We start from the raw sequence: 27,617 nt of genomic DNA, 5'->3' as shown, positions 1-27,617 counted from the left end.
TAGACTCATGTATGGTGCTGCAAATGGCATTGTGCTATTTTTTTCCTTGGCTAATATTCCATCTGTACGTGTACCAGTTCTTCTTTATCCACTCATCTGTTGATGGACTTTGTGTTTGCTTCCATGTCTTGGCTATTGTAATACAGCTGCAATGCAGATTTGCCCTCCAGTGTCTGTCTAATTCCGTCTTCTTATGTTATAGACCCAGGACTGGACCTCCTGGATCATATTGTAGCTCAATGTTTACCTCGTAACGGCACCTCCATTCTGTTCTCATTAGTGGCTCTTACCAGGTTAAGTCCCTCTTAAAGTTGAGGGTACGCACTTCTCCACAACCACTTCAGCATTTATTGTTTGTAGTTTTTCTGCTGATGGTTATTCTGACTGGTGTGAGCTGATACCTCTTTCTAGTTGGACTTGCATGCCTCTCATAATCCCCTGAAATTGATCTTTCAGACATGTCCTTTTTGTCTTCAAACTGTGAGTACAGCTTACATCTTCAAATTGTTTTCTTGAAGTATGTGCCACATTTTGAATTATTTTGGCCATTACACCCCTCAAGACATTTTGAGGGCAGGTTTCATTTATAGCCCTCCAGTACTTGTGCATATGAAGTGACTATTAGTACAGGTTTTAAAGCTGCTGTTGCAGGTAACGGCCAGAGGGTGGCAGCATTTCTTCTTTCCCCACTCTGGTAACTAGGGAAACAGACCTTCCTGCCAGTGGTGTTCCTTGGTTATAGATTAAAGTAGAGTGTCCCCGCATAAACCCACAAAAGCTGATGTCTCCTTACTTATGTTTGTTTTTTAAATTGAATTTACATTTTTTATTGGTGTAATATTCCATTCTGTACATGGACCACTTCTTCTTTGTGCATTCCTCTGTTGATGGACATTTTCATTGCTTCAAAGTGTTGGCAGTGTTAAATGTGGCTGGAGTGCAGGATTGCCAGCCCGTGTCTTTTTGATTCTCATCCTCTCAGGCAATAGGCCCAGCACGGGTATGCTTGATTGAATGGTAGCTCAATGTTTACCTTTCGAGGCAGCTACATTGTGTTTTCATTAGTGGCTCTTACCACGTCCCAATTAGAACCGAGGGTACGCATTTCTCCACAATCCCTTCAGCATTTATTGTTTGCAGAACTTTTGCTGATGACTATTTTGACTGGTGTGAGCTGATAGGTTTTTGTAATTTGGATTTGCATGTCTTTAATAATTCCTAATGTTCAGCTCTTTTCCACACCTTTTTTTTTCTGTTAAACAAAAACAGGAAAAAACTGTGAGTACAATAAACCTCTTGAAATTGTCTTCTTGGAAGGTTGCCCTCTTGATTTTTTCGGTCGATTTTCGATACCAGGATGTTTTTTGAGGGTAGGTGTCATTTACAGGACTGCAATGAGTGTGAATATTTAGTGACCCTTAGCACTGGTTTTAAAGCTGCTGTTGTGGGAAACGGCCTCAAGTCTGCAGCATTTCTCCATCCCCAAATCCGGTTACTAGGGCAGCAGATCCTTTCTGGAAGTCATGTTACCAGGTTGTAAATTAGAATGCAATGTGCCAGGAAAAAACCCCATAAGTTTATGTCACATTACTTCTTGTTCGTTGTTTGAATTATTTAAATCAGGGTAATGATTAGAATATTGTTTGTCCTACGTGACACAATCTGGTTCATTTGTACATTATATTTATATATATGTATATGTGTATATATATAGATATAGATATATAGATATAGATGTGCAGATCCTCCTCCCATGTAAATTATTGAAGAGTGTCCCGTAGACCTCCGTTTCTATATGGCCGGTCTTTTTGACATATGTATTTAATACGCCTTTGTACACGTATGGTAAACCTGGTCTTAATTTATCCATTCCCTCCACCTTTCCTTTTAGATAAGCATAATTTGTTTTCTAAGTCTGTGAGTGTCTTTCTCTGTGGAAATATGTTCATTTGGGTCAGTTGTCAGATAACACCTATAAGTGATATCATAGGATATGTATTTTGCTTTCCGACTTACCTCACGTTCTGTGATGATCTCTAGGCTCATCTATGGTGTCTCAAAGAGCAGTGTTTCATTGTTTTCCAAGGTTAATATTCCATTGTGTACATGGACCACTTCTTCTTTATCAATTCATCTGTTGATGGACATTTTGGTTGCTTCCGTATCTTGGCTATTGTGAAAGCGGCTGCAGTGCAGCTGTTGCAGCCTCTGTCTTCTCGATTCTGGTCTTCTCAGATGAGAGGCCCAACATTGGGCCTGCTGGATGGAATAGTGGCTCGGTTTTACATTTCTTTTTTTGGTGTGTGTGGTACGATGGCCTCTCACTGTTGCGGCCTTTCCCGTTGCGGAGCACAGGCTCCGGACGCGCATGCTCAGCAGCTATGCCTCACGGGCCTAGCCACTCTGCGGCATGTGGGATCTTCCCGGACTGGGGCACGAACCCGTGTCCCCTGCATCGGAAGGTGGACTCTCAACCACTGCACCACCAGGGAAGCCCCAGATTTTACTTTTAAACGAGGTCCTTTCTGTTCTCATTATTGGCTGTAACCACTTTGCATCTCACCAGCAGCTAGAGAGTACACAGTTCTCTAAAACCCTTTCAGCATGTATTGTTTGTAGACGTTTTGCTGATGGTAGTTGACATGTGTGAGTTGAAACCTTTTTGTAGATTAGATTTGCATGAGTCTAATAATTCCTGATGTTGAGCTTTTATCCATTTTCCTTTCTTTTGAAGAAGAGTGTGCAAACTTATCTCTTCATACTATCTCCTTTAAACATTTGCATGTCTTGAATATTTTTGGTCATTCCCTAGCTCAGGACACTTTTTGAGGGCAGGTGTCCTTTACAGCCCTGAGTCTGTGAATGTTAAGTGACCATTAGCAGTGGGTTTAAAGCCGCTCTTGCCGCAAACGGCCACAAGGTGGCAGCATTTCTACATTTCCAACTCTGGGTTTTTGAGCAACAGAGGCTTCCTGGAAATCCTGTTAGTAGGCTGCAAATTAGTCTGGAATGTGCCAGGGCAAACCCCCAAGAGCTTGTATCTCCTTACTCCTTGTTTGTTTTTTAAATTTAATTTTTATTTAGTATCAGAGTAAATTTGATAAAAATGTTGTGTGTGTTCTAGGTGTACAGAATCTGGTTCATTTTATGTATGTATCGATCTATTCATCTTTGGATCCTTTCCCATGTAGGTTATTACAGAATGTTGAGTAGACCTCTCTTGGTATTCCGTAGGTATTTGGTGATTATATATTTCATGTGTATTAGTACATGTCTGTTAATCCCCATATCCTAATTCATACCTTCCTTACACCTTTCCATTTGGTTAAACATAATTTGGTTTTCTGAATCTATGAGTGTCCTTCTCTTGGAAAGTATTTCATGGGTATCAATTTTTAGGTAACACCTATAAGTGATGTAATAGGATATCTGTCTTTTGGTTTCTTTCTTACTTCAAGTTGGGTGATTATCTCTAGATCCTTCTATGGTGGTGCCAGTGGCACTGTTCCATGCTTTTCCATGGCTAATATTGCATTGTGTACATGGACCACTTCTTCTTGGTGCAATTTTCTGTTGATGGACATTTTGGTTTCTTCCAAGTCTTGGCTATGGTACATGTTGCTGCAGTGCAGGATTGCCAGCCTGTGTCTCTTTGATTCTGGTCTACTCAGGTGATAGGCCCATCAGTGATCGTACCAGATCACATGGTAGCTCAATTTTTACCTTTAAACACACCTCCATTCTGTTTTCAGTACTGTCTGTTACCAGGTGACATCCCACCAGCATCTAGAGGGTACACAGTTCTCTAAAGCCCCTTCACCATTTATAAGTTGTAGACTTTTTTGCTGGTGATCATTCTGACGGCTGTGAGGTGAATGTTTTTGTAGACTGGATTTGCATGGCTTTATTAATTCCTGATGTTGAGCATGTTTCCTTGCCCTTTTTTTTAACAAAAAAAAAGAGAGAAAAAGAAAGAATACAAAATGTGCGTAAAATATGCCTCTTTAAATTGTCATTTTGAAATATGCACGTCTTTTGAGATTTTTGCTCGATTTAGTGACCACGGATTTGTTTAGAGGGCAGGTGTCATTAACAAGCCTGGAATTATTTTGAATATCAAGTAACCATTATCGCTGGGTTTAGAGCTGCTGCTGTGTGAAACGGCCACAAAGAGGGGCAGTTCTCCTTTAACAAATCTGGTTATTAGGGCAACAAAGCCTTAATGAAAGTCGTGTTCTAGGTTGTAAATTAGAATGGAATGTGCCAGGAAAATGCCCCTTAACTTTATATCCCACTAATTCTTCGTTTTTTAAATTTAATTTTCATTTTTTATCACAGCAAGTGTGATTACAATGTTTTGCTTGTTCTAGGTGTGCAAGATGTGGTGGTTTTACATATATATCTATTGTTCTTTGGATCCTTTTCCCATGTAGGTAATGACACAATGTTGAGTAGTCTTCTCTTGGTATTCTGTAGGTCTTTGGTGATTATATACTTCACCTGTGTTTGTATATCTCTGTTAACCCCGATATCTTAATGTATCCAATCCTCACACCTTTCCATTGGTGAATCATAAGTTTGTTTAATAAATCTGTGATTGACTTTCTCTGTGGAAATATCTTCACTGGTGTCAATTTTTAGGTGACACCTATAAGTGATATCATAGTATATGTGTCTTTCACTTTCTGACTTACGACAAGTTGTGTGATTACTTCTAGACTCATCTACGGTGTTGCAAATGGCATTGTATCATTTTTTTCCTTGGCTAATATTCGGTCTGTGCATGTACCAGTTCTTCTTTGTCCACTCATCTGTTGATGGAATTTTTGGTTGCTTCCATGTCTTGACTATTGTAATACTGCTGCAGTGCACATTTGCCTGCCTGTGTCTTTCCAATTCTGTTATCTTCGGTTTTAGACCAAGTAGTGGGCCTGCTGGATCATATGGTATCCAATTGTTTACCTTGTAAAGGCACCTCCATTCTGTTCCATTAATGGCTCTTACCAGGTTACGTCCCATTTAAAGTTGAGGGTATGCACTTCTCCATAACCCCTTCAGCATTTATTGTTTGTAGTTTTTCTACTAATTTTTATTCTGACTGCTGTGAGCTGATACCTCTTTGTGGTTGGATTTGCATGTGTCTCATAATGCCTTGAAATTTAGCATTCAGGCATGTCCTTTTTTTCGTCAAACTGTGAGTACAGCTTACCTCCTCAAATGGTTTTCTTGAAGTATGTGCCACATTTTGAAATATTTTGGCCATTACCTCCCTGAAGACATTTTGAGGGCAGGTTTCATTTACAGCCCTCCAGTACTTGTGCATATGAAGTGACCATTAGCACAGGTTGTAAAGCTGCTGTTGCAGACAACGGCCATTTGGCGGCAGCATTTCTGCTTTCCCCATTCTGGTAACCACGGAAACACACCTTCCTGCCAGTGGTGTTCCTCTTTTATACACTAGAGGTGAATGTGCCTGGATAAACCCCCAAAGGCTGATGTTGTCATACACTAAACTGTAACCAAAACTGTACCCATTCCCTAACCCTAACCCTAAACCTTACACTAAGCTGTGCCATAATAATAACACATACACTAACACTAACACGTACCCTAACCCTAACCCTAAACCTTATACTTACCCAAGTCCTAATTGTAACATGTACACTAACAGTAACACTAACCCTAACAGGTACCCTAAACCGTTGTCGTACCCTAGACAGTGACCTAATCTGTACCCTTTCCCTAACGCTAAACCTAACCCTAAACCGTCCCCTAACCCACAACCTAATCCTAACCCGTATACTAACACTAACCCACACCCTAACATGGATTCTAACCAAACCCGTTGTCGTACACTAACTGGTACCATAAGCTGTATCCATTCCCTAACGCTAATCCTAACCATAACCCTAACCCTAAATCATACCTTAACCCGTACCCTGCTCGTAACCCGTACCTTGGTGGGGGAACCGTACATCACACTGTCACCATAGAAAAACCTACAGACACTGCAGTGATGGTGGCCAATAAGACCGGCTGGACTCCTCGCTACTTCAAAATTTCTTGTGACTCTGGGACTAATGGAATACAGAAGAAGACATCATCTAAGTCTAATACAGAATACCATGTCCTGGTGGATGGTAGAATTACCATCATTGTGTAGGAATTAGGAACTACTGGATGTATATTCTCAGGTGCTTCACTGACCTGACGTCCTTTACCAAGTACCCAGTAGCCCACAGGGCTCTCATGATCAGGCCCCTCCCAGGATTTGGAGCTCACCTGGGCAGGTACCCAGGAGGCCACGGGGCTCTCATGGTCAGGCCCCTCCCAGGATATGGAGCTCACCTGTGCAGATACCCAGCAGCCCACGGGGCTCTCATGGTCAGGACCCTCCCAGGATATGGAGCTCACCTGGGCAGGTACCCAGCAGCTCACGGGGCTCTCATGGTCAGGCCCCTCCGAGGATTTGGAGCTCACCTGTGCAGGTACCCAGCAAGACTGGGCACACAGGAACTGTGCACATAGCCCCCATTGCAGAGCACCCCCAGCTCACCTGTCACTCAGGGCTGACACAGAGCACCTCAGAGCATGACTTGAACTAACAAACGACAGCTCCAACAGGTCTGTGACACTGGGTGTCACTCTGTGCGGCCTCCCTGCACCTGGTCTTCCAGAGACTTCCACTGCAGCCGGGGCACCAGGCCTCTGTCTCCACCCACCACCCCTCCTCTCCCTGACTACTGGGTTCCTCTCATTAGGAGAGGGTCTTCTTGAAGTTGTCTCCCACTCATGGGCCAGATAAAATGATTAGAAAACAAGCCAGAGCTGCAGCCCCTTGTTTATCCTGACTCTCAGGAGCCCACACCTGTTCCTTGGACCTGGTTGGTTCATCAAGGTCCATTTTCTGCTGCTGTGAGCCCCTGAGGGGCGAGGATTGGCTGACCTGGGCAGCCTGACAGTGCCGGCCAGCCCTCTCCAGATGTGCCGCTCCAGGCAGCAAGAGCCCCTTCAGTTGTGTCTGATGCCATATTCTCTGCCCCGTCAGCAGTGTCAGGGCTGGGCTGGTGGGAGGGAGTGAGGGGCCACGGTTTTTTGGGTGGCCCGGTGTGAGTGGGGCTCTGCTGGGCTTTCTGCAGGAGTTGCCAAGCTGCCAACTGCTAAAGAAGAGGATGTGTCACCCATATCTGCTGCTGGAATTTCTCCCCAGGCAGAGGTGAGTAAGGAAAAAAGCAGTGGGGGCTGGGACAGGAGGGGTATCTCAGGCAGGGAAATGGAAAGCTTCCAGAAGTGCGCCCGGGGCCAGGACCATCCTGGCTGGCCTGCAGGCACCAAGTCGGCCTGGGTGCTGTCGCTGGTGTGGCTCCATGGCCCTTCCTCTAGGCTTTCAAGTCCTTGCACAGATTCAGGTGTTTTACCTGGGAATTGTGGGAACAGTTCAGCAGCAGCTGGCCTGGAGCTCAGCTCACGTTTACTCAGAGATGCCTCAGCACGGTCCCCCAGCTTTGCAATGAGGACGCTCCTTGCGGTGAGGGGGGCTGCTGGCTGCATGGGAGACGATTACCCACCTCTGACCAACTTCAGGATTCTTTACCTTTGGAGCAAGTGCCCTGATAGGGTTTTCCTGTTTATAACTGGTGGGTTCTGCTTTTTTGTTTTTTCTTTTTGGGTCCAATGTAGGTTTTATTCCTCTTTTTCGTATTTATAGATAGAAGCATGGAAATAATTCATTCATATAAATACATGTATGGGAATGGAAGAACTATCTTTCTGTTTTACTTTTTGTACGTTTATTTATTTTTTTCATTTTTAATTTTATTATTATACAGCAGGTTCTTTCTGGTTATCGATTTTACACATATGGGTGTATATAAGTCAATCCCAAACTCCCAATTCATCCCAACACTACCCCCCCACGGCTTTCCCCCCCTTGGTGTCCATACGTTTGTTCTCTACATCTGTGTCTCTATTTCTGCCCTGCAAACCAGTTCATCTGTTCCATTTTTCTTGGTTCCACATATATGCATTAATATACAATATTTCTTTTTCTCTTTCTGTCTTGTTTCACTCTGTATGACAATCTCTAGGTCCATCAACGTCTGTACAAATGACCCAATTTCATTCCTTTTTATGGCTGAGTAACATTCCATTTTATATATGTACCACATCTTTATCCATTCGTCTGTCTGTGTGCATTTAGGTTGCTCCCATTACCTGGCTATTGTAAATAGTGCTGCAGTGAACATTGTGGTGAATGTGCCTTTTTGATTTATGTTTTTCTCTGGGTATATGCCCAGTAGTGGGATTGCTGGATCATATGGTAATTCTATTTTTAGTTTTTTAAGGAACCTCCATATTGTTCTCCATAGTGACTGTATCAATTTACATTCCCACCAATAGTGAAAGAGGGTTCCTTTTCTCCACACCCTCCCCAGCATTTGTTGTTTGTAGATTTTCTGATGATGTCCATTCTAACAGGTGTGAGGTGATACCTCATTGTAGTTTTGATTTGCATTTCTCTAATAATTAGTGATGTTGAGAAACTTTCCATGTGCTTCTTGGCCATCTCTCTCTCTTCTTGGAATAAATGTCTATTTAGATCTTCTGCCATTTTTGTATTGGGGTTTTTTTTTTTAATATTGAGCTGCATGTGCTGTTTATATGTTATTGGAGATTAAACCTTTGTCTGTTGATTCATTTGCAAATATATTCTCCCATTCTGAGGGTTGTCTTTTCGTCTTGTTTTTACTTTCCTTTGCTTTGCAAAAGCTTTTATGTTTCATTAGTTCCCATTTGTTTATTTTTCTTTTTTATTGCATTACTCTAGGAGGTGGATCAAAAAAGATTTTGTTGTGATTTATGTCAGAGTATTCTTCCTATTTTTTCCTCTAATAGTTTTATACTGTCCGGTCTTACATTAAGGTCTCTAATTCATTTTGAATTTATTTTTCTGTATGGTGTTAGGGAGTATTCTAACTTCATTCTTTTACATGTAGCTGCCCATTTTTCCCAGAACCACTGATTGAAGAGACTGTCTTTTCTCCATTGTATAGTCTTGCCTCCTGTGTCATAGATTATTGACCATTGGTATGTAGGTTTATCTCTGGGCTTTCTTTTTTTTTTTTTTTCATTTTACAACTTTATTGGAGTATAATTGCTTTACAATGATGTGTTAGTTTCTGCTGTATAACAAAGTGAATCAGCTATACATATACCACCATATCCCCTCCCTCTTGCATCTCTCTCTCACTGTCTCTATCCCACCACTTTAGGTGTTCACAAAGCACTGAGATGATCTCCCTGTGCTATGTGGCTTCTTCCCAGTAGCTATCGATGTTACATTTGGTAATGTATATATGTCCATGCCACTCTCTCACTTTGTCCCAACTTACCCTTCCCCCTCCACGTGTGCTCAAGTCCTTTCTGTACGTCTGTGTCCTTAATCCTGTCCCACCTCTAGGTTCTTCATGAACTTTTTCTTTCTTTAGACTCCATATATCTGTGTTAGCACACACTATTTGTTTTTCTCTTTCTGACTTACTTTACTGTGTAGGACAGTCTCTACGTCCATCCATCTCACTACAAATAACTCAGTTTTGTTCTTTTTATGGCTGAGTAATATTCCATTGTATATATGTGCCAGATCTTCTTTATCGATTCATCAGTTGATGGACACTTAGGTTGCTTCCATGTCCTGGCTATTGTAAATAGAGCTGCAATGAACATTGTTGAACATGACTCTTTTTGAATTATGGTTCTCTCAGGGTAAATGCCCAGGAGTTGGATTGTTGGGTCGTATGGTGCTTCTATTTTTAGTTTTTTAAGGAACCTCCATACCGTTCTCCCTAATGGCTATATCAATTTACATTCCCACCAACACTGAAAGAGTGTTCCCTTTTCTCCAATAAATGCCTCTCCTGCAATTATTTTTTGTAGATTTTTTGATGATTGCCATTCTGACTGCTGTGAGTGATACCTCACTGTAGTTTTGATTTACATTTCTGCAATGATTAGTGATGTTCAGCATCCTTTCATGTGTTTGTTGGCAACCTGTATATCGTCTTTGGAGAAATGTCTATTTAGGTCTTCTGCCCATTCCTGGATTGGGTTGTTTGTTTTTGTGATATTGAGCTACATGAGCTGCTTGTAAATTTTGGAGATTAATCCTTTGTCATTTGCTTCATTTGAAAATATTTTCTCCCATTCTGAGGGTTGTCTTTTCATCTTCTTTATGTGTTTCTTTGCTGTGCAAAAGCTTTTAAGTTTCATTAGGTCCCATTTCTTTATTTTTGTTTTTATTTCCATTTCTCTAAGAGGTGGGTCAAATAGGATCTTGCTGTGATTTATGTCATAGAGTGTTCTGCCTATGTTTTCTTCTAAGAGTTTAATAGCATCTGGCCTTAACATTTAGATCTCTAATCTATTTGGAGTTTATTTTTGTGTATGGTGTTATGGATGTTCTAATTTCATTCTTCTATGTGTAACTGTCCAGTTTTCCCAGCACCACTTACTGAAGAGACTGTCTTTTCTCCATTGTTTATCCTTGCCTCCTTTGTCATAGATGAGTTAGCCATAGGTATGTAGGTTTATCTCTGGGCTTTCTATCGTGTTCCATTGATCTATATTTCTGTTTTGGTGCCAGTACCATATAGTCTTGATTACTGTAGCTTTGTAGTATAGTCTGAAGTCAGGAAGTCTGATTCCTCCAGCTCTTTTAATTTCCCTCAAGACTGATTTGGCTATTCGGGGTGTTTTGTGTCTCCATACAAATTTTAAGGTTTTTTTGTTCTAGTTCTGTAGAAAATGCCACTGATAATTTGATAGGGATTGCATTGAATCTGTAGATTGCTTTGGGTAGTATAGTCATTTTCACAATATTGATGCTTCTAATCCAAGCATATGGTTAATACTCCCATCTGTTTATATAATCTTTGATTTCTTTCAGCAGTGTCTTATAGTTTTCTGAGTATAGGACTTTGACCTCCTTAGGTAGGTTCATTCCTACATATTTTATTCCTTTTGTTGCAATGGTGTATGGGATTGTTTCCTTAATTTCTCTTTCTCATATTTCATTGTTAGTGTAGAGGAATGCAAGAGATTTCTGTGCATTAATTTTGTACCCTGCAACTTTACCAAATTAATTGATTAGCTCTAGTAATTTTCTAGCGTCATCTTTAAGATTCACTATGTGTAGTATCGTGTCATTTGCAAACAGTGAAAATTTTACTTCTTTTCCAATTTGTATTCCTTTTATTTCTTTTTTTCTCTGATTGCTGTGTCTAGGCCTTCCAAAACTATGTTGAATAATACTGGTGAGAGTGGACATCCTTGTTTTGTTCCTGATCTTAGAGGAAATTCTTGTAGTTTTTCACCATTGAGAATGATGTTTGTTGTGGGTTTGTCATATATGGCCTTTATTATGTTGAGGTAGATTCCCTCTATGTTCACTTTCTGGAGAATTTTTAATCATAAATGGGTGTTGAATTTTGTCAAAATTTTTTCCTGCTTCTATTGAGATGATATTTTTATTCTACAATTTGTTAATATGGTGTATCACATTGATTGATTTGTGTATATTGAAGAACCCTTGCGTTCCTGGGATAGACCCCACCTGATCATGGTGTGTGATCCTTTTAATGTATTGTTCAATTCTGTTTGCTAGTATTTTGTTGAGCATTTTTACATCTATATTCATCAGTGATATTGGTCTCTAATTTTCTTTTTCTGTAGTATCATTGTCTGGTTTTGGTATCAGTGTGATGGTGGCATCATAGAATGAGTTTGGGAGTGTTCCTTTCCCTGCAAATTTCTGAAGAGTTTGAGAAGGTTGGGTGTTAGCTCTTGTCGAAATATTTGATAGAATTCACTTTTGATGCCCTCTGGTTCTGGACTTTTTTTTGTTGGAAGATTTGTAATCACCGTTTCAATTTCATTACTTGTGATTGGTCTATTCATATTTTCTATTTATTCCTCTTTCAGTCTTGGAAGGTTATACCTTTCTAAGAATTTGTCCATTTCTTCCAGGTTGTCCATTTGATTGGCATAGAGTTGCTTGTAGAAGTCTCTTAGGATGCTTTGTATTTCTGTGGTGTCTGTTGCAACTTCTCCTTTTTCACTTCTAATTTTATTGATTTGAGTCCTCTCCCTCTTTTCCTTGAGTCTGGCTAACGATTTATCATTTTTGTTTATCTTCTCAAAGAACCAGCTTTTAGTTTTATTGATCTTTGCTATTGTTTTCTTTGTTTCTATTTCATTTATTTCTGCTCTGACCTTTATGATTTCTTTCCTTCTACTAACTTTGGGTTTCTTTCTTCTTTCTCTAATTCCTTTAGGTGTAAGGTTAGATTGTTTATTTGAGAGTTGTCTGGTTTCTTGAGGTAGGTTTGTATTGCTATAAACTTCCCTCTTAGGACTGCTTTTGCTGCATCCCATAGGTTTTGGATCATCATGTTTTTGTTGTCATTTGTCTCTAGGTTGTTTTTGATTTCCTCTTTTCTTTCTTCAGTGATGTCTTGGTTATTTAGTGACGTATTGTTGAGCCTCCATGTGTTTCTGTTTTTTACATATTTTTTCCCTGTAATTGATTTCTAATCTCATAACCTTGTGGTCAGAACAGATGCTTGATATGATTTCAGTTTTATTAAATTTCCTGAGGCTTTATTTGTGACCCAAGATGTGATCTATCCTGGAGAATGTTCTGCGTGAAGTTGAGAAAAACATGTAATCTGCTGTTTTTGGATAGAATGTCCTATAAATATCAATTAAATCTATTTGGTCTCTTGTGTCATTTAAAGTTTGTGTTTCCTTATTAATTTTCTATCCGGATGATCTCCATTGGTGTAAGTAAAGTGTTAAAGTCCCCTGCTATTGTTGTGTTACTGTCGATTTTCTCTTTTATAGCTGTTAGCAGTTGCCTTATGTATTGAGGTGCTCCTATGTTGGGTACATATATATTTATAATTGTTATGTCTTCTTCTTGGATTGATCCCTTGATCATTATGTAGTGTCCTTCCTTGTCTCTTGTAACACTCTTTATTTTAAAGTCTATTGTATCTGATATGAGTATTGCTACTCCAGCTTTCTTTTGATTTTTATTTGCATGGAATATCCTTTTCCATCCCCTCACTTTCAGTCTGTATGTTTCCCTAGGTCTGAAATGGGTCTCTTATAGACTGCATATACATGGATCTTGTTTTTGTATCCATTCAGCAAGACTGTGTCTTTTGTTTGGAGCATTTAATCCATTCACATTTAAGGTAAATATTGATATGTATATTCCTATTACTATTTTCTTAATTGTTATGTGTTTGTTTTTGTAGATTCTTTTCTTCTGTTGTGTTTTCCACTTAGATAGGTTCCTTTAGCATTTGTTGTAGAGCTGGTTTGGTGGTGCTGAGTTCTCTTAGCTTTTGCTTGTCTGTAAAGCTTTTGATTTCTCCATTGAATCTGAATGAGATCTTGCTGGGTAGAGTTCTTTTGGTTGTAGGTTCTTCCCTTTCATCACTTTAAATATATCAGCCCACTCCCTTCTGGTTTGTAGAGTTTCTGCTGAGAAATCAGCTGTTAACCTTATGGGAGTTCCCTTGTATGTTGTCATTTTTCCCTTGTGCTTTCAAAAATTTTTCTTTGTCTTTAATTTTTGTCAGGATTATTATGTGTCTCAGCATTTTTCTCCTTGGGTTTATCCTGCCTGGGACGCTCTGTGCTTTCTGGACTTGGGTGGCTACTATTTCCTTTCCCGTGCTAGGGAAGTTTTCGACTATAATCTCTTCAAATATTTTCTCGGGTCCTTTCTCTCTCTCTTCACCTTCTGGGATCCCTATAATGCAAATTTTGTTGTGTTTAATGTTATCCCAGAGGTCTCTTAAGCTGTCTTCATTTCTTTGCATTCTTTTTTCTTTATTCTTTTCTGCAGCAGTGAATTCCACCTTTCTGTCTCCAGGCCAGTTATCCATTCTTCTGCCTCAGTTATTCTACTATTGATTCCTTCTAGTGTATTTTTTTTTTTTGCAGTACGTGGGCCTCTCACTTTTGTGGCCTCTCCCGTTGTGGAGCACAGGCTCTGGATGTGCAGGCTTAGCGGCCATGGCTCATGGGCCCAGCCGCTCCTTGGCATGTGGGATCTTACCAGACCAGTGCACAAACCCATGTCCCCTGCATCGGCAGGTGGACTCTCAACCACTGCGCCACCAGGGAAGCCCCCTTCTAGTGTATTTTTCATTTCAATTATTGTATTGTTCATCTCTGTTTGTTGGTTCTTTAATTCTTCTAGGTCTTTGTTAACTATTTCTTGCATCTTCTCGATCTTTGCCTCCATTCTTTTCCCAAGGTCTTGGATCATCTTCACTATCATTATTATGAATTCTTTTTCTGGAAGGTTGCCTATCTCCACCTCATTTAGTTGTTTTTTCTGGGGTTTTATCTTGTTCCTTCATCTGGTACAAATTTCTCTGCCTTTTCATTTTGTCTATCTTTCTGTGAATGTGGTTTTCCATCCACAGTCTGAAGAACTGTAGTTCTTCTTGCTTCTGCTGTCTGCTCTCTGCTGGATGAGTCTATCTTAGAGGCTTGTGCAGCATTCCTGGTGTGAGAGACTGGTGGTGGGTAGAGCTGGGTGTTGCTCTGGTGGGCAGAGCTCAATAAAACTTTAATCCGCTTGTCTGCTGATGCATGGGGCAGAGTTCCCTCTCTGTTTGTTGTTTGGCCTGAGGTGACCCAGAACTGTGGCCTACCTGGCTCTTTGGTGGGGGTACCTGCGGACTCTGGGAGGGCTCATGCTAAGGAGGACTTCCCAGAACCTCTGCTGCCAGTGTCCTTGTCTGCACGGTGAGACCCAGTCACCCCCCCACCTCTGCAGGAGACCCTCTAAAACTAGCAGATAGGTCTGCTCAGTCTCCTATGGGGTCACTGCTCCTTCCCTTGGGTCCTGATGTGCACACTACTGTGTGTGTCCTCCAAGAGTGGAGTCTCTGTTGTGACTCTACGTCTCTGAGTGGGGTTGAGACTCTGAGACTGAGTGGAGTCTCACAGACTCTGTGTCCTGTGAAATTTCGATGCTTTTTGGTTCTAGAAATCCTATAGGAGACGGTCCACAGCAGGTGAAGCTAATGCTGTCAGTGGAGGTGGTGAAGCCAAAGATCTGCAGTTCAGACTAAAGGTGCCAATGTACATTCAGGACAAAACAATCTCATGTGAATGTAGTTCAGGCAGGTTTAATATAAATAGAGTCAGGTTAATGCCTAACATCTTCTATCTTGTGCCTCCCCTCAGGGACCCCCTCCTCAGTTCCTGAGGCTCCTGTAACTCATGTACAGTGGAAGGGAGACTGGGCTCTGTCCAGTCTGAGCCCTGAGTTACCCTGTGTGTATCTTAGGATACTTTGTATTTCTATGGTGTCTGTTGTAACATCATCGCTTTCATTTCTGATTTATTTAGGCCCTGTCTTTTTTAAAAAAACATACTACTATTGTCTTTTATTCTTTACAGAAGCTAAAAAAATGTTTGATCTATTACCCTTACTCTATGTATAGGTTTTTCAGTGAGATTTTTACTTTTGTTTGTTTTCTTGTTACTATCAATAATTAGTGAGACTTCTTTTAAGCAAATTCCTTCAACATTGCATATAAGCCTGGTTTATTAGTAATGAACTCTTTTAGCTTTTGCTAGTCTGGGAAACTCTTGATCTCTCCTTCAATTCTTTCTTTCCTCCATAAATTTATTTATTTATTTTTGGCTGTATTAGGTCTTCATTGCAGTGCATGGGCTTTTCTCTAGTTGTGGCAAGTGGAGGCTACTCTTAGTTGTGGTGCATGGGCCGTTGTGGTGCATGGGCTTCTCATTGCAGTGGCTCTTCTTGTTGTGCAACATGGGCTCTAGGTGCTCAGGCTTCAGTAGTTGTGGCTAGCAGGCTCAGTAGTTGTGTTTCATGGGCTCTAGAGCACAGGCTCAGTAGTTGTGGCACACAGGCTTAGTTGCTCTGTGGCATGTGGGATCTTCCTGGATCAGGGCCCGAACCCATGTCCCCTGCATTGGCAGGCAGATTCTCAACCACTGTGACATCAGGGAAGCCCTGTCCTGCAATTCTGAATAATAATTTTGCTGGTAGAGTATTCCTGTTGTAGACTTTTTCTTTTTAGCCCATTGATTATATCCTATCATTCCTTCCTAGTTTGAAAATTGTGCTGAAAAGTCATCTGACAGTCTTATGGGAATACCTTGAACATAACTAGACCCTTTTATTTCACTGCCTCTGTGATCACTCTTTAAATTTTTAAAGTTTTGGAGCTTTATAATATGTCTTGGTGTGGACCTATTTGTCTTCATCTTGTGTGGGACTCTGTTTTTCCTGGACCTGGATGTGTGTTTCCTTCCCCAGGTTAGGAAAGTTATCAGTTCCTCTATCCTCCAATAAGTTATCTGCCCGTTTCTCTCTTCTCCTCGTTCTGGGGCCCCTGTAATGCTCATGTTAATATTCTTGATGTTGTCTCAGAAGTCCCTTTACGTATACTCTTAATTGCTTTTACTTTGTGCTATTCAGTTTGGGTGATTTTCACTACTCTGTTTTCCATTTCACTGATCTGTTCTTCTGTATCATACAGTATAATGTGGCTTCTCTCATGTACATGTGTGTGTGTTTTAATCTCTTTTATTGTATTGTTCACTGTTTTGTTGTTTTTGACATGTTATTACTCTCTTGAAATTCTCACTATGTCTATCTATTCTTCTCCTGACTTGGCTGAGCGTCTTTATAATCATTACTGTGAACACTTTTTTTTATTGGGTAGAATGCTTATCCCTGTTTTATTCAGTTCTTTTTCTGATGTCATGTCTTGTTACTTCATTTGTAACATATTCCTCTATTTCCTTATGTTTCCTAATTCTCTGTACATCTTTATTCATTAGGTTCAGGTTGTTACATTCCCGGGTCTCAGAGAAGTGACCTTATATAGGAGATGACTGATAGGGCCCAGCAGCACATTGTCCTCTGGACAGCAGAGCCACACGCTCCAGGGGTGTCCCCTGTGTGGGCTGCACACACCTTTCTCTTACAGCAGGGTCAACTGCTGTACACAAGCTGGTAGGTGGTATTGGACCCTGGCCTAAATGGCTGTGAGCCCCTGCAGTATGTGATTGATTGCCATGGGTGTGCTGATATCCAAGGCAGCCCTCCATTATGGGTGGCTGTGTGGTGCTCCAGGTGCACAGGTGGACAGCGTAGGCCCCCAGTGTGTCTGGTTGTGAGGCCTTCTGGTGCGGGAGTGCTATGGGCATGGTGGTAAATGGGGCAGGCCCCTGATTCTAATCAGTTCCAGGGAAGATTCTAAAATGTTGCTTGCCCATGTCTCAGTTCCTAGTGGGAGTCCCAGTTGCCTCTTGCCTTTCCAAGGAGCTCTCCGAGATTAGCAAGTGGGTCTGGCACACGTGTCTTTCACTCTATTGGCTCTGCACAGGGACTGAGAACATGTGAGATTTGTGTGTGCCCTATGAGAGCAGTCTCAGTTTCCTTTCGTCTCCAGATTTCCTGAAAATAAGCCCTGCAAGTTTTCAAAGCCAGACCTGCTGTGTTCTTTTCTTCCAGTGCAGGAACCCTGGGCTGAGCAGCTTAATGCCAGGCTCATACTCTTCCCTCCATGTGGAGGACCTATGCAATTATGATATCTTCCAGCTGTGGGTCACTGTGCTATATGTGTGGGTTCCAATTAGACTGTGTTTCCAGTCCTCCTACCTGCCTTGTGGTTTCTCCTTCCTTATATCTTTAGTTGTGGAAAACATTCCCTGCTAGTCTTCAGAGATAATTTCCGTGTAAGTTGTTGTAATTTGGGTGTGCCTTTGGCAGCAGGGGAGCTCAGTATCTTCCTACTCTATCATCTTGATCCCCTCTCAAGAATTCTTTGAAAATATATGCATCTATTACTGTAAACATAACTCTTTGAATTACAGTCTTGTTCCTGTATTCTATAAATTTAAGTACTTTGTGTTTCCAATTTTGTTTGCTTTAAGATTTCTTTTAAATTTCCGTTTTGATTTATTCCTCTATGCATTGGCTATTCAGGAGCTTATTGTTCAATTTCTAAGTGTTCTTGAATTTTCAATTATTCTTTTTAATATTGAATTTCAGTTTCATACCATTGTGGTTGGAAATGATCCTTGATATGATTTCAATATTCTTGGATCTTTGAAGACTTGTTTTGTGGCTTAACATAGGATCTACCCTAGGCAATGTTCTATGTGTACTTAAGAACAATGGAAAGTTTGCTGCTGTTGAGTGGAATATACTGTAGATGTATGTTAGGTTCATTTGATATCAAGTGTGTGTTCAGGTTCAGTGTTCCCTGATTGATATTATGTCCGGATGATCTATACAGTGTTGAAAGTTGGGTATCGATGTTTCTTACCATTATTTTATTTCTGCACATTTTCCCCTTCATGTGGGTTAATATATTCTTTATATGTTGAGAGGCTCCAAAGCTGGATACATACATACTTATAATTGTCATGATTTCTTGATGAATTAATCCATTTGTCATTATATGATAACCTTCTTTCCTTTGAGAGGTTTGACTTCAAGTCTTTTTTATCTCATAATAGACTAGTCAGTCAAGTATCATTTTCATGGAGTATTTTGTTCCCAATCTTTCAATTTTATGCTATATATGGATTAGAAGTTAACATGAATATCTTGTACACAGTATAATTGAACTTTCTTTAATCCATTCAGCCACCCTATGGATTATTTAAATTGAAGTATAGTTGATTTACAATATTACATTAGTCTCAGGGGTACAACATATGGATTGAATATTTTTATAGATCGTGTTCCACTAAAGTGATTACACAATAATGTCTATATTTCCCTGTGTTGTACTATATATCCTTGTTTGTTTATTTCATACATAGGGGTACTGGATTTAGAGAAACAAACTACTGTTTTTCCCTCCCCCTTTAAGTTGCCCCACCAGTAACCACTAATCTGTTCTCTGTGAGTCTATTTCTGTTTTGTTATATACATACATTTCTTGCATTTTTAGATTCTACAGAGAAGTGAGAACATAGTGTATTTGTCCTTCTCTAACTTAAGTAGGTATAAATATTCTAGGCCTATCCATGTTGTTGCAAATGGCAGAATTTGATCCTTTTTAATGGCTGAGTAATAGTCTATTGTATATACATACCACATCTTCTTTATCCACTCATCTGTTGATGAACATTTAGTTTGCTTCCATATGTTGGCAATTGTAAATAATGCTGCTATGAACATTGGGATGCATGTATCTTGTCAAATTGGTGTCTTCATTTTCTTTGGACATATACCAAGCAGTGGAATTGCTGGCTAATCTGATCGTTCTACTTTTAGCTTTTATCAGGACCTCCATATTCTTTTCATAGTGAGTGTACCAACTTACAATCCCACCACCAGTGTACTAGGATTGCCTTCTCCATGTCATGAACAACATGTCATATTTGTATACTTTGGAATAATAGCCACGTTGGGAGGTGTGACCTGATGTCTCATTATGGGTTTTCTTGTGGATCATTCATTAAATTTAATTTATAAAAGAAGGTGATAGGCTGGATGTGATCTCCAGGTTTAGTTTGCTAATGCCTGATATAGGTTAATTTGGGGAGAATTAATACCTTTACAATGTTATTTATTGCTTACATTTTTCAGGTTGACATTTAGTGATTGGAAACATTTAAAATTTTTTCTCCCTGAAGGATATATGAAGTCTGTTGGTTTGTTTCTGTTTTATAAATTTGTTCAGGTCTCTCATTTTTTAGACTCCACTATAAGTGATATCATATGATATTTGTCTTTTTCTATCTGACTTACTTCACGTAGAATGAAATAATGTCATTTGCAGCAACAGGAATGGACCTAGAGGTGATCATGCTTTTTCATTTCTGAGTAATATTTATTTGATTGTGTACATGTACAACTTCTTCATTATCCATTCATCTGTTGATGGACATTTTGGTTGCCTCCATGTCTTGGCTATTGTAAACAGTGCTGCAGTGCGTGTTTGGGTTTGGGTGCATTTGCCATTTTCATTTCTGGCTTTCTGCAGATGTACACCCAGAAATAAGACTGCTGGATGATATGGTAGCTCTATTTTTACTTTTAAAAGGCATCTCCATACTGTACTTTATAGTGGCTGTTACCAGCTTACATCACACCAACAGCATAGGAGGGTTCCCTTTTCTCCATGTCCTCTCCAGCATTTATGGTTTGTAAACTTTTTGATGATGGCCATTCTGACTGCGTGAGGTGATACCTTGTTGTAGTTTTGATTTGCATGTGTCTGTCCAATAATTCGAGATTTTGAGCATCTTTGCATGTGTTTTTTTTAAACACTGTGAGGAAAAGTTACAGTGGACATTGGGTTTTTGGAGTCTGACTATGTTGAATTTTTGCTCGATAACTACCACAGGACATTTGTTAAGGGCACGTGTCATTTACACCCTGGCAGTCCTTGTGAATATGAAGTGCCCATAAGCACATGTTTTAAAGTTGCTGTTGTGGAAATGGGCACAGATGTTAGGATTTCCTTCATGCCCCTCTCTGGTTACTTGGGTAACCAGACCCACTGTGGAAGACGGGCTCTTGGATTGTAAATTAGTGTGGGCTGTGGCAGAACAAACACCCCAAATCTTCTGTTTTGTTACTTCTTGTTTTTGTTTTAATTTAATTTTTCTTTTTTATTGGAGTAAAGTTGATTTAAAATATTCTGTTTGTGGTAGGCGTACAGAATCTTGTTCAGTTATGTATATTCATATGTCTATTCATCTTCAGATCCTTTTCCCATATAGGTTATTAGAGAGTGTTGAGTAGACTTCCCTTTGTTATGCAGTAGGTCCTTGTTGATAATCTATTTTATATGTATTAGTGTGTAAATATTTCCCCCAGCCTCCTGATTGATTTATTCCTTCCACCCACCTTTCTCATTGGGTAAGCATAAGTTTGTTTTCTAAGTCTGTGAGTCTGTTTCTCTCTCTTTTATTTTATTTTTTTGGCTGTACTGCAAGGCATGTGTGATATTACTTCTCCCAACACCAGGGATCGAACCCATGCCCCCTGAATTGGAAGCTCAGATTCTTAACCATTGGACCACCTGGAAAGTCCCTGTTTCTCTCTTGTAAATTAGTTCATTGGTATCAATTTTTAAATTTCAGCTATAAGTAGTATCATATGATATTTAACTTTCTCTTTCTGACTTACTTCACTTAGTATGATTATCTCTAATTCTATCTATGATGCTGCAAATGGCATTCCTTCATTCTTTTCATTTCTGAGTAATATTTCTCTGTGAACATGTACTGCTTCTTTATCCGTCCATCGGCTGATGGATATTTTGGTTGCTTCCATGTCTTAGACATTGTAATTTGTGCTGCGGTACACATATGGGTGCATGTGTGTTTTCCAATTCTGGTTTTCTCCTGTTATACGCCTGGGAGTGGGACAGCTGGATCATATGGTACCTCTAAATTTACCTTGTAAAGGCACCTCCATACTCTTATTTATAGTGGCTATTACCATGTTAGATCCCAACAGCAGCATAGGAGGGTTGCCTTTTTTCTACAACCTCTCAAGCATTTACTGTTTGTAGATGTTTCAATGGTGGCTATTCTTACTCATGTGAAGTGACCCCTCATTGTAGTTTTGATTTCCATGACGTTAATAATATAGGAATTAGAACATCTTTTCAAGTGCTTTTCTTTTAAACAGTGTAAAATTTACCTATTGAAATAGGATCTTGAAAGTCTGTTCCTTTGGAATTTATTTTGCTTACCTACCCGTGGACATTTCCTGATTGTGGGTGTCATGTAGAGCCCAACAGTTCTTCTGAATATTAAGTACCCATAAGCATTGTTTTTAAAGTTGCAAGAAAGGGCAACAAGGCAGTGGAATTTATTCATACTCAGCTTGATTGCTAGGTAAAACATTGGTTTAGTGGAATTCCTCTTCCTAGATTGTATATTGGAGTGTAAAGTGCCAGGACAAATACACAAAATCTTGTGTCACATTACTTCTTGTTTAATTTAATTTTTATTTCTTATCAGAGTAAATTTGATTACAATGTTGTGTTTGTTCTAGGTGTAAAGAAGCTGGTTCATTCATATGTATACATATATCTAATCAGGTTTAGATTCTTTCACATGTTGGTCATTAGAGAGAGTTGAGTAGACCTCCCTTGGCATCCAGTAGGTCCTTCTTGATTATATATTTTATATGAATTATTAAATGCATGTTAAACCCAACATCCTAATTTTTCCATTCCTTTCACCTTTTTCAAAGTCTGTATGGGTCTTTTGCAGTGGAAATATATTCATGGGTATCAATTTTTAGATAACCCTAGTAAATGATGTCATCGGATATTTGTCTTTCTTTTTGTGACTTACTTTACATAGTATCATTACCCCTAGGTTCATCAGTGGTGATGGAAAAGGCATTGTTTCATCATTTCCATGGATAATATTCGATTGTGTACATGTACCACTTCTTTGCCCATTCATTTGTTTTTGAACATTTTGCTTGCATCCATGTCTGGCTATTGTAAGTACCGCTGAAGAGCATTTTTGGGTACCTGGGTATTTCTGAATTCTGGTGTTCTCGCGTTACAGGCCCATTAGTGTTTTGGCAGGATCACATAGTAGCTCAATTTTTACCTTTTACAGGCACCTTCATTCTGTTCTGATTAGTGGCTGTTACCAGTTTACATCTCAGCAACAGCATATGAGTGTATCCATTCTCGGAAACCCATTCAGCATTTATTGTTTGCAGACATTTTTCTCTGATGGCCATTCAGACTATTGTGAGCTGATACCTTTTGGTAGTTTAAATTTGCATGTCCCTAATAATTTTTGATGTTGAACATTTTTTCATGTCCTTAAAAAAAACACTGTGAGGAAATTTACCTCTCGAAATTGTCTTCTCCGGATTTTCTACTGTTTTGCATATTAATGTCCATTCCTGACCACAAGATATTTTTTGAGGGCAGGTGTCATTTAAAGCCCTGCAGTCCTTGTGAATATTAAGTGACCAAAGGCACTGGGATTAAAGCTGCTGTTGTGGGAATTGACCACAAGGCGGCAGATTTCTACATTCCCAACTTTGGTTACAAGGACAGGAGAGCCTTCCTTGAAGTTGTGGTCCTAGGTTGCAAATTGTAGTGGAATGTCCCAGGACAAACTCCCAAAAGCTTATGTCTCCTACTTACGTTTGTTTTCTAAATTTATTTTATGTTTCTTAATGGGGTAAATTTTTTTTAAACTAGATTCTTCCTCGATCTACAATTTCCCCTTTCTCCTTTGCCTTTAATATTTATTTAATTTTTGGCTGTGTTGCCTCTTCGTTTCTGTGCGAGGGCTTTCTCTAGTTGTGGCAAGCGGGGACCACTCTTCATCGAGGTGCGTGGGCCTCTCACTATTGTGGCCTCTCTTGTTGTGGAGCACAGGCTGCAGACGCGCAAGCTCAGTAGTTGTGGCTCATGGGTATAGTTGCTCCACGGCATGTGGGATCCTCCCAGACCAGGTCTCGAATCCATGTCCCCTGCATTGGCAGGCAGATTCTCAACCACTGCGTCACTAGGGAAGCCCCTGTTGGAGTAAATTTTATTAGAGTGTTGTGATTCTCTGGATGTACCAATTAGGATCAATTTTTCATACATATATCTGTTCATCATTGGATCCTGTTACCATGTAGGTTATTATAGAGTGTTGAGTAGAGCTCCCTTGGTATTTGGTAGGTGTTTGGTGATTATATAATTTATATATATTAATGATTATATAATTTGTATATTTTATATATTATAAGTTTATATACTTATAACATATATTAGTGTATGTATGTTAACCCCATAATCCTAATTTACTCATCCTCTCACCTTTCATTTTGGTTAACCATTAGTTTGTTTTATACGTCTCTGAGTGTCTTTTCCTTTGGAAATATGTTCATTGGTAGGAATCTTAAGATAACATCTATAAATTACATCATAGGATATATATCATATACTTTTGACTTCACATAATATGATTATTTCTAGACCCACCTGCAGTCATGAAAATGACATTGTTCATTTTTTTGAAAGCTAATCTTCCATTAGGTACATGTACCACTTCTTCTTTGTCCATTCATCTGTCAACTGACATTTTTGCTGCTTCCATGTCCTGGCTATTTTCAGTATTACTTCAGTGGAGGTTTGTCAGCGTGTGTCTTCTCGATTCGGCGCTTCGGTGATAGGCCCAGTGGTGGGCGTGTTGGATCGAATGACATCTCAATTTTTACTTTTAAACGCACCTCCTTTCTGTTCTCATTACCGGATCTTACCACTTTACATCTCACAAGCAGCTAGAGGATACACAGTTCTCTAAAACACCTTCAGCGTTTATTGTTTGTAGACGTTGGCTGATGGTAGTTGACTTGCGTGAGTTGAAACCTTTTTGTAGGCTAGATTTGCATGAGTCTAATAATTCCTGATGTTGAGCTTTTATCCATTATCTTTTTTTATTTGAAAAATAGTGAGTAAAACTTACCTCTTCATACTATCTCCTTGAAATATTTGCCAGGTTTGAATTTTTTTGGCCATTCCATACCTCAGCACAAGTTTTGACGGCAGGTGTGCTTTCCAGCCCAGAGTGAGTCCTTGTGAATGTTAAGTGATGGTTACCTGTGGTTTTAAAGCCACTCTTGCGGGAAATGGCACAAGGCGACAGCATTCCTACGTTTCCAATTCTGGGTTTTTGGGCAAGAGATCTTTCCTGGAAATCGTATTTCTAGGCTGCAATTTAGAGTGGAATGTGTCAGGGCAAATGCCCAAGAGCTTATATCTGCATAATACTTGCTTGCTTTTTTTAAATTTAATTTTTATTAATTAAAAGAGCAAATTTGAGAAAACTGTTATGTGTGTTCTAGCTGAACAGAATCTGCTTCATTATATCTATGTATAGATCTATTCATCTTTGGATCCTTTCCCATGTAGGTTATTACAGAGTGTTGAGTAGACCTCTCTTGGTATTCCATAAGTATTTTGTGATTATATATTTCATATGTATTACTACATGTCTGTTAACCCCCATATCCTAATTCATACATTCCTTACACCTTTCCATTTGGTTAAACATAATTTGGTTTTCTAAATCTATGAGTGTCCTTCTCTTGGAAATTATTTCATGGGTATCAATTTTTAGGTAACACCTATAAGTGATGTAATAGGATATCTGTCTTTCGGTTTCTTTTTACTTCAGGTAGGGTGAATATCTCTAGATCCTTCTATGGTGGTGCCAACGGCACTGTTCCATGCTTTTCCATGGTTAATATTCCATTGTGTACATGGACCACTCCTTCTTGGTGCATTTTTCTGTTGATGGACATTTTGGTTTCTTCCAGCTCTTGGCTGTGGTACATGTTGCTGCAGTGAAGGATTGCCAGCCTGTGTCTTTTTGATTCAGGTCTACTCAGCGGATAGGCCCATCAGTGGGCCTAGCAGATCACATGGTAGCTCAAGTTTTACCTTTAAACACACCTCCATTTTGTTCTCTGTACTGGCTGTTACCAGGTTACATCCCATCAGCAGCTAGAGGGTACACAGTTCTCTAAAACCCCTTCAGCATTTATACTATGTAGACTTCTTTGCTGATGATCCTTCTGACGGCTGTGAGGTGAATGTGTTTCTAGACTGGATTTGCATGGCTTTATTAATTCCTGACGTTGAGCGTTTTTCCATGCCTTTTTCTATAACAAGAAAAAGAGACAGAATATAAAATGTGCATAAAATATGCCTCTTGAAATTGTCATTTTGAAATATGGATGTCTTTTGAGATTTTTGCTCGATTTACGACCGAAGGATTGTTTTGAGGACAGGTGTCATTTACAGGCCTGCAATTATTTTGACTGTCAAGTAACCATTACAGCTGCAGTTAGAGCTGCTGTTGTGTGAAACGGCCACAAGGCGGCAGCAGTTCTCATTAACCAAATCTGGTTACTAGGGAAACAGAGCCTCAATGGAAGTCTTGTTCTAGGTTGCAAATTAGAATGGAATGGGCCAGGAAAATGCCCCTTATGTTTATATCTCACTAAATATTGTTCTTTTTTTAAATTTAATTTTCATTGTTTATCACAGCAAGTGTGATTACAATGTTTTGCTTGTTTTAGGTGTGCAAGATGTGGTTGTTTTCCACATATACATATCTCTTTTCTTCTTTGGAACCTTTTCCCATTTTAGGTTATGACACAATGTTGAGTAGTCTTCTCTTGGTATTCCGTAGGTCTTTGGTGATTATATACTTCCCCTGTGTTTGTAGATCTCTGTTAACTCTGACATCCTAATGTATCCAATCCTCACACCTTTCCATTGGTGAACCATAAGTTTGTTTAATGAATCTGTGATTGCCTTTCTCTGTGGAAATATCTTCACTGGTATCAATTTTTAGGTAACACCTATAAGTGATATCACAGGATACGTGTCTTTCGCTTTCTGACTTACTACAAGTTGCGTGATTACTTCTAGACTCATCTATGGTGATGCAAATGGCATTGTGTCATTGTTTTCCTTGGCTAATAGTCCATCTGTACGTGGACCAGTTTTTCTTTGTCCACTCACCTGTTGATGGACTTTTTGGTTGCTTCCATGTCTTGGTTATTGTAACACTGCTGAAATGCACATTTGCCTGCCTGTGTCTTTCAACTATGTCTTCTTCGGTTATAGGCCCAGGAGAGGGCCTGTTGGATCATATGGTAGCAAAATGTTTACCTTGTAAAGGCGTCTCCATTCTGTTCTCATTAGTGGCTCTTACCAGGTTATGTTCCACTTAAATTTGAGGGTATGCCCTTGTCCACAACCCTTTCAGCATTTATTGTTTGTAGTTTTTCTGCTGATATTTATTCTGACAGGTGTGAGCTGACACCTCTTTGAGGTTGGATTTGCATGCATCTCATAATCCCTTGAAATTGAACTTTCAGGCATGTCCTCTTTTTTTTCAAGCTGTGAGTAGCGCTTACCTCTTCAAATGGTTTTCTTGAAGTATGTGTCACATTTTGAAATATTTTGGCCATTACCTCCCTGAAGACATTCTGAGGGCAGGTTTCATTTACAGCCCTCCAGTACTTGTGCATATGAAGTGACCATTAGCACAGGTTTTAAAGCTGCTGTTGCAGGTATCGGCCATTGGGCAGCAGCATTTCTCCTTTCCCCATTCTGGGAATTACGGAAAGAGTCCTTCCTGCCAGTGGTGTTCCTCGGTTATATATTAGAGAGGAATGTGCCCGGACAAACCCCCAAAAGCTGATGTCTCCTTACTTACGTTTGGTTTCTAAATTGAAATTATATATTCTTTTTATTGGAGAAATATTCCATTGTGTACATGGACCACTTCTTCTTTGTGCCTTCCTCTGTTGACAGACATTTTTGTTGCTTCCAAGTGTTGGCTGTGGTAAATATTGCTGGAGTGCAGGATTGCCACCCTGTGTCTTTTTGATTCTCATCCTCTCAGGTGGTAGGCCCAGCAGTGGGTATGCTTGATTGAATGGTAGCTCAATATTTACCTTATCAAGGCACCTCTTTTGTGTTTTCATTACTGGTTCTTACCATGTCCCACATAGAAACGAGGGTGCGCATTTCTCC

This window comes from Globicephala melas, chromosome 5, assembly GCF_963455315.2.
Source record: "Globicephala melas chromosome 5, mGloMel1.2, whole genome shotgun sequence".
Lineage (NCBI taxonomy): Eukaryota > Metazoa > Chordata > Mammalia > Artiodactyla > Delphinidae > Globicephala > Globicephala melas.
Note: the sequence above shows the minus strand (reverse complement) of the source record.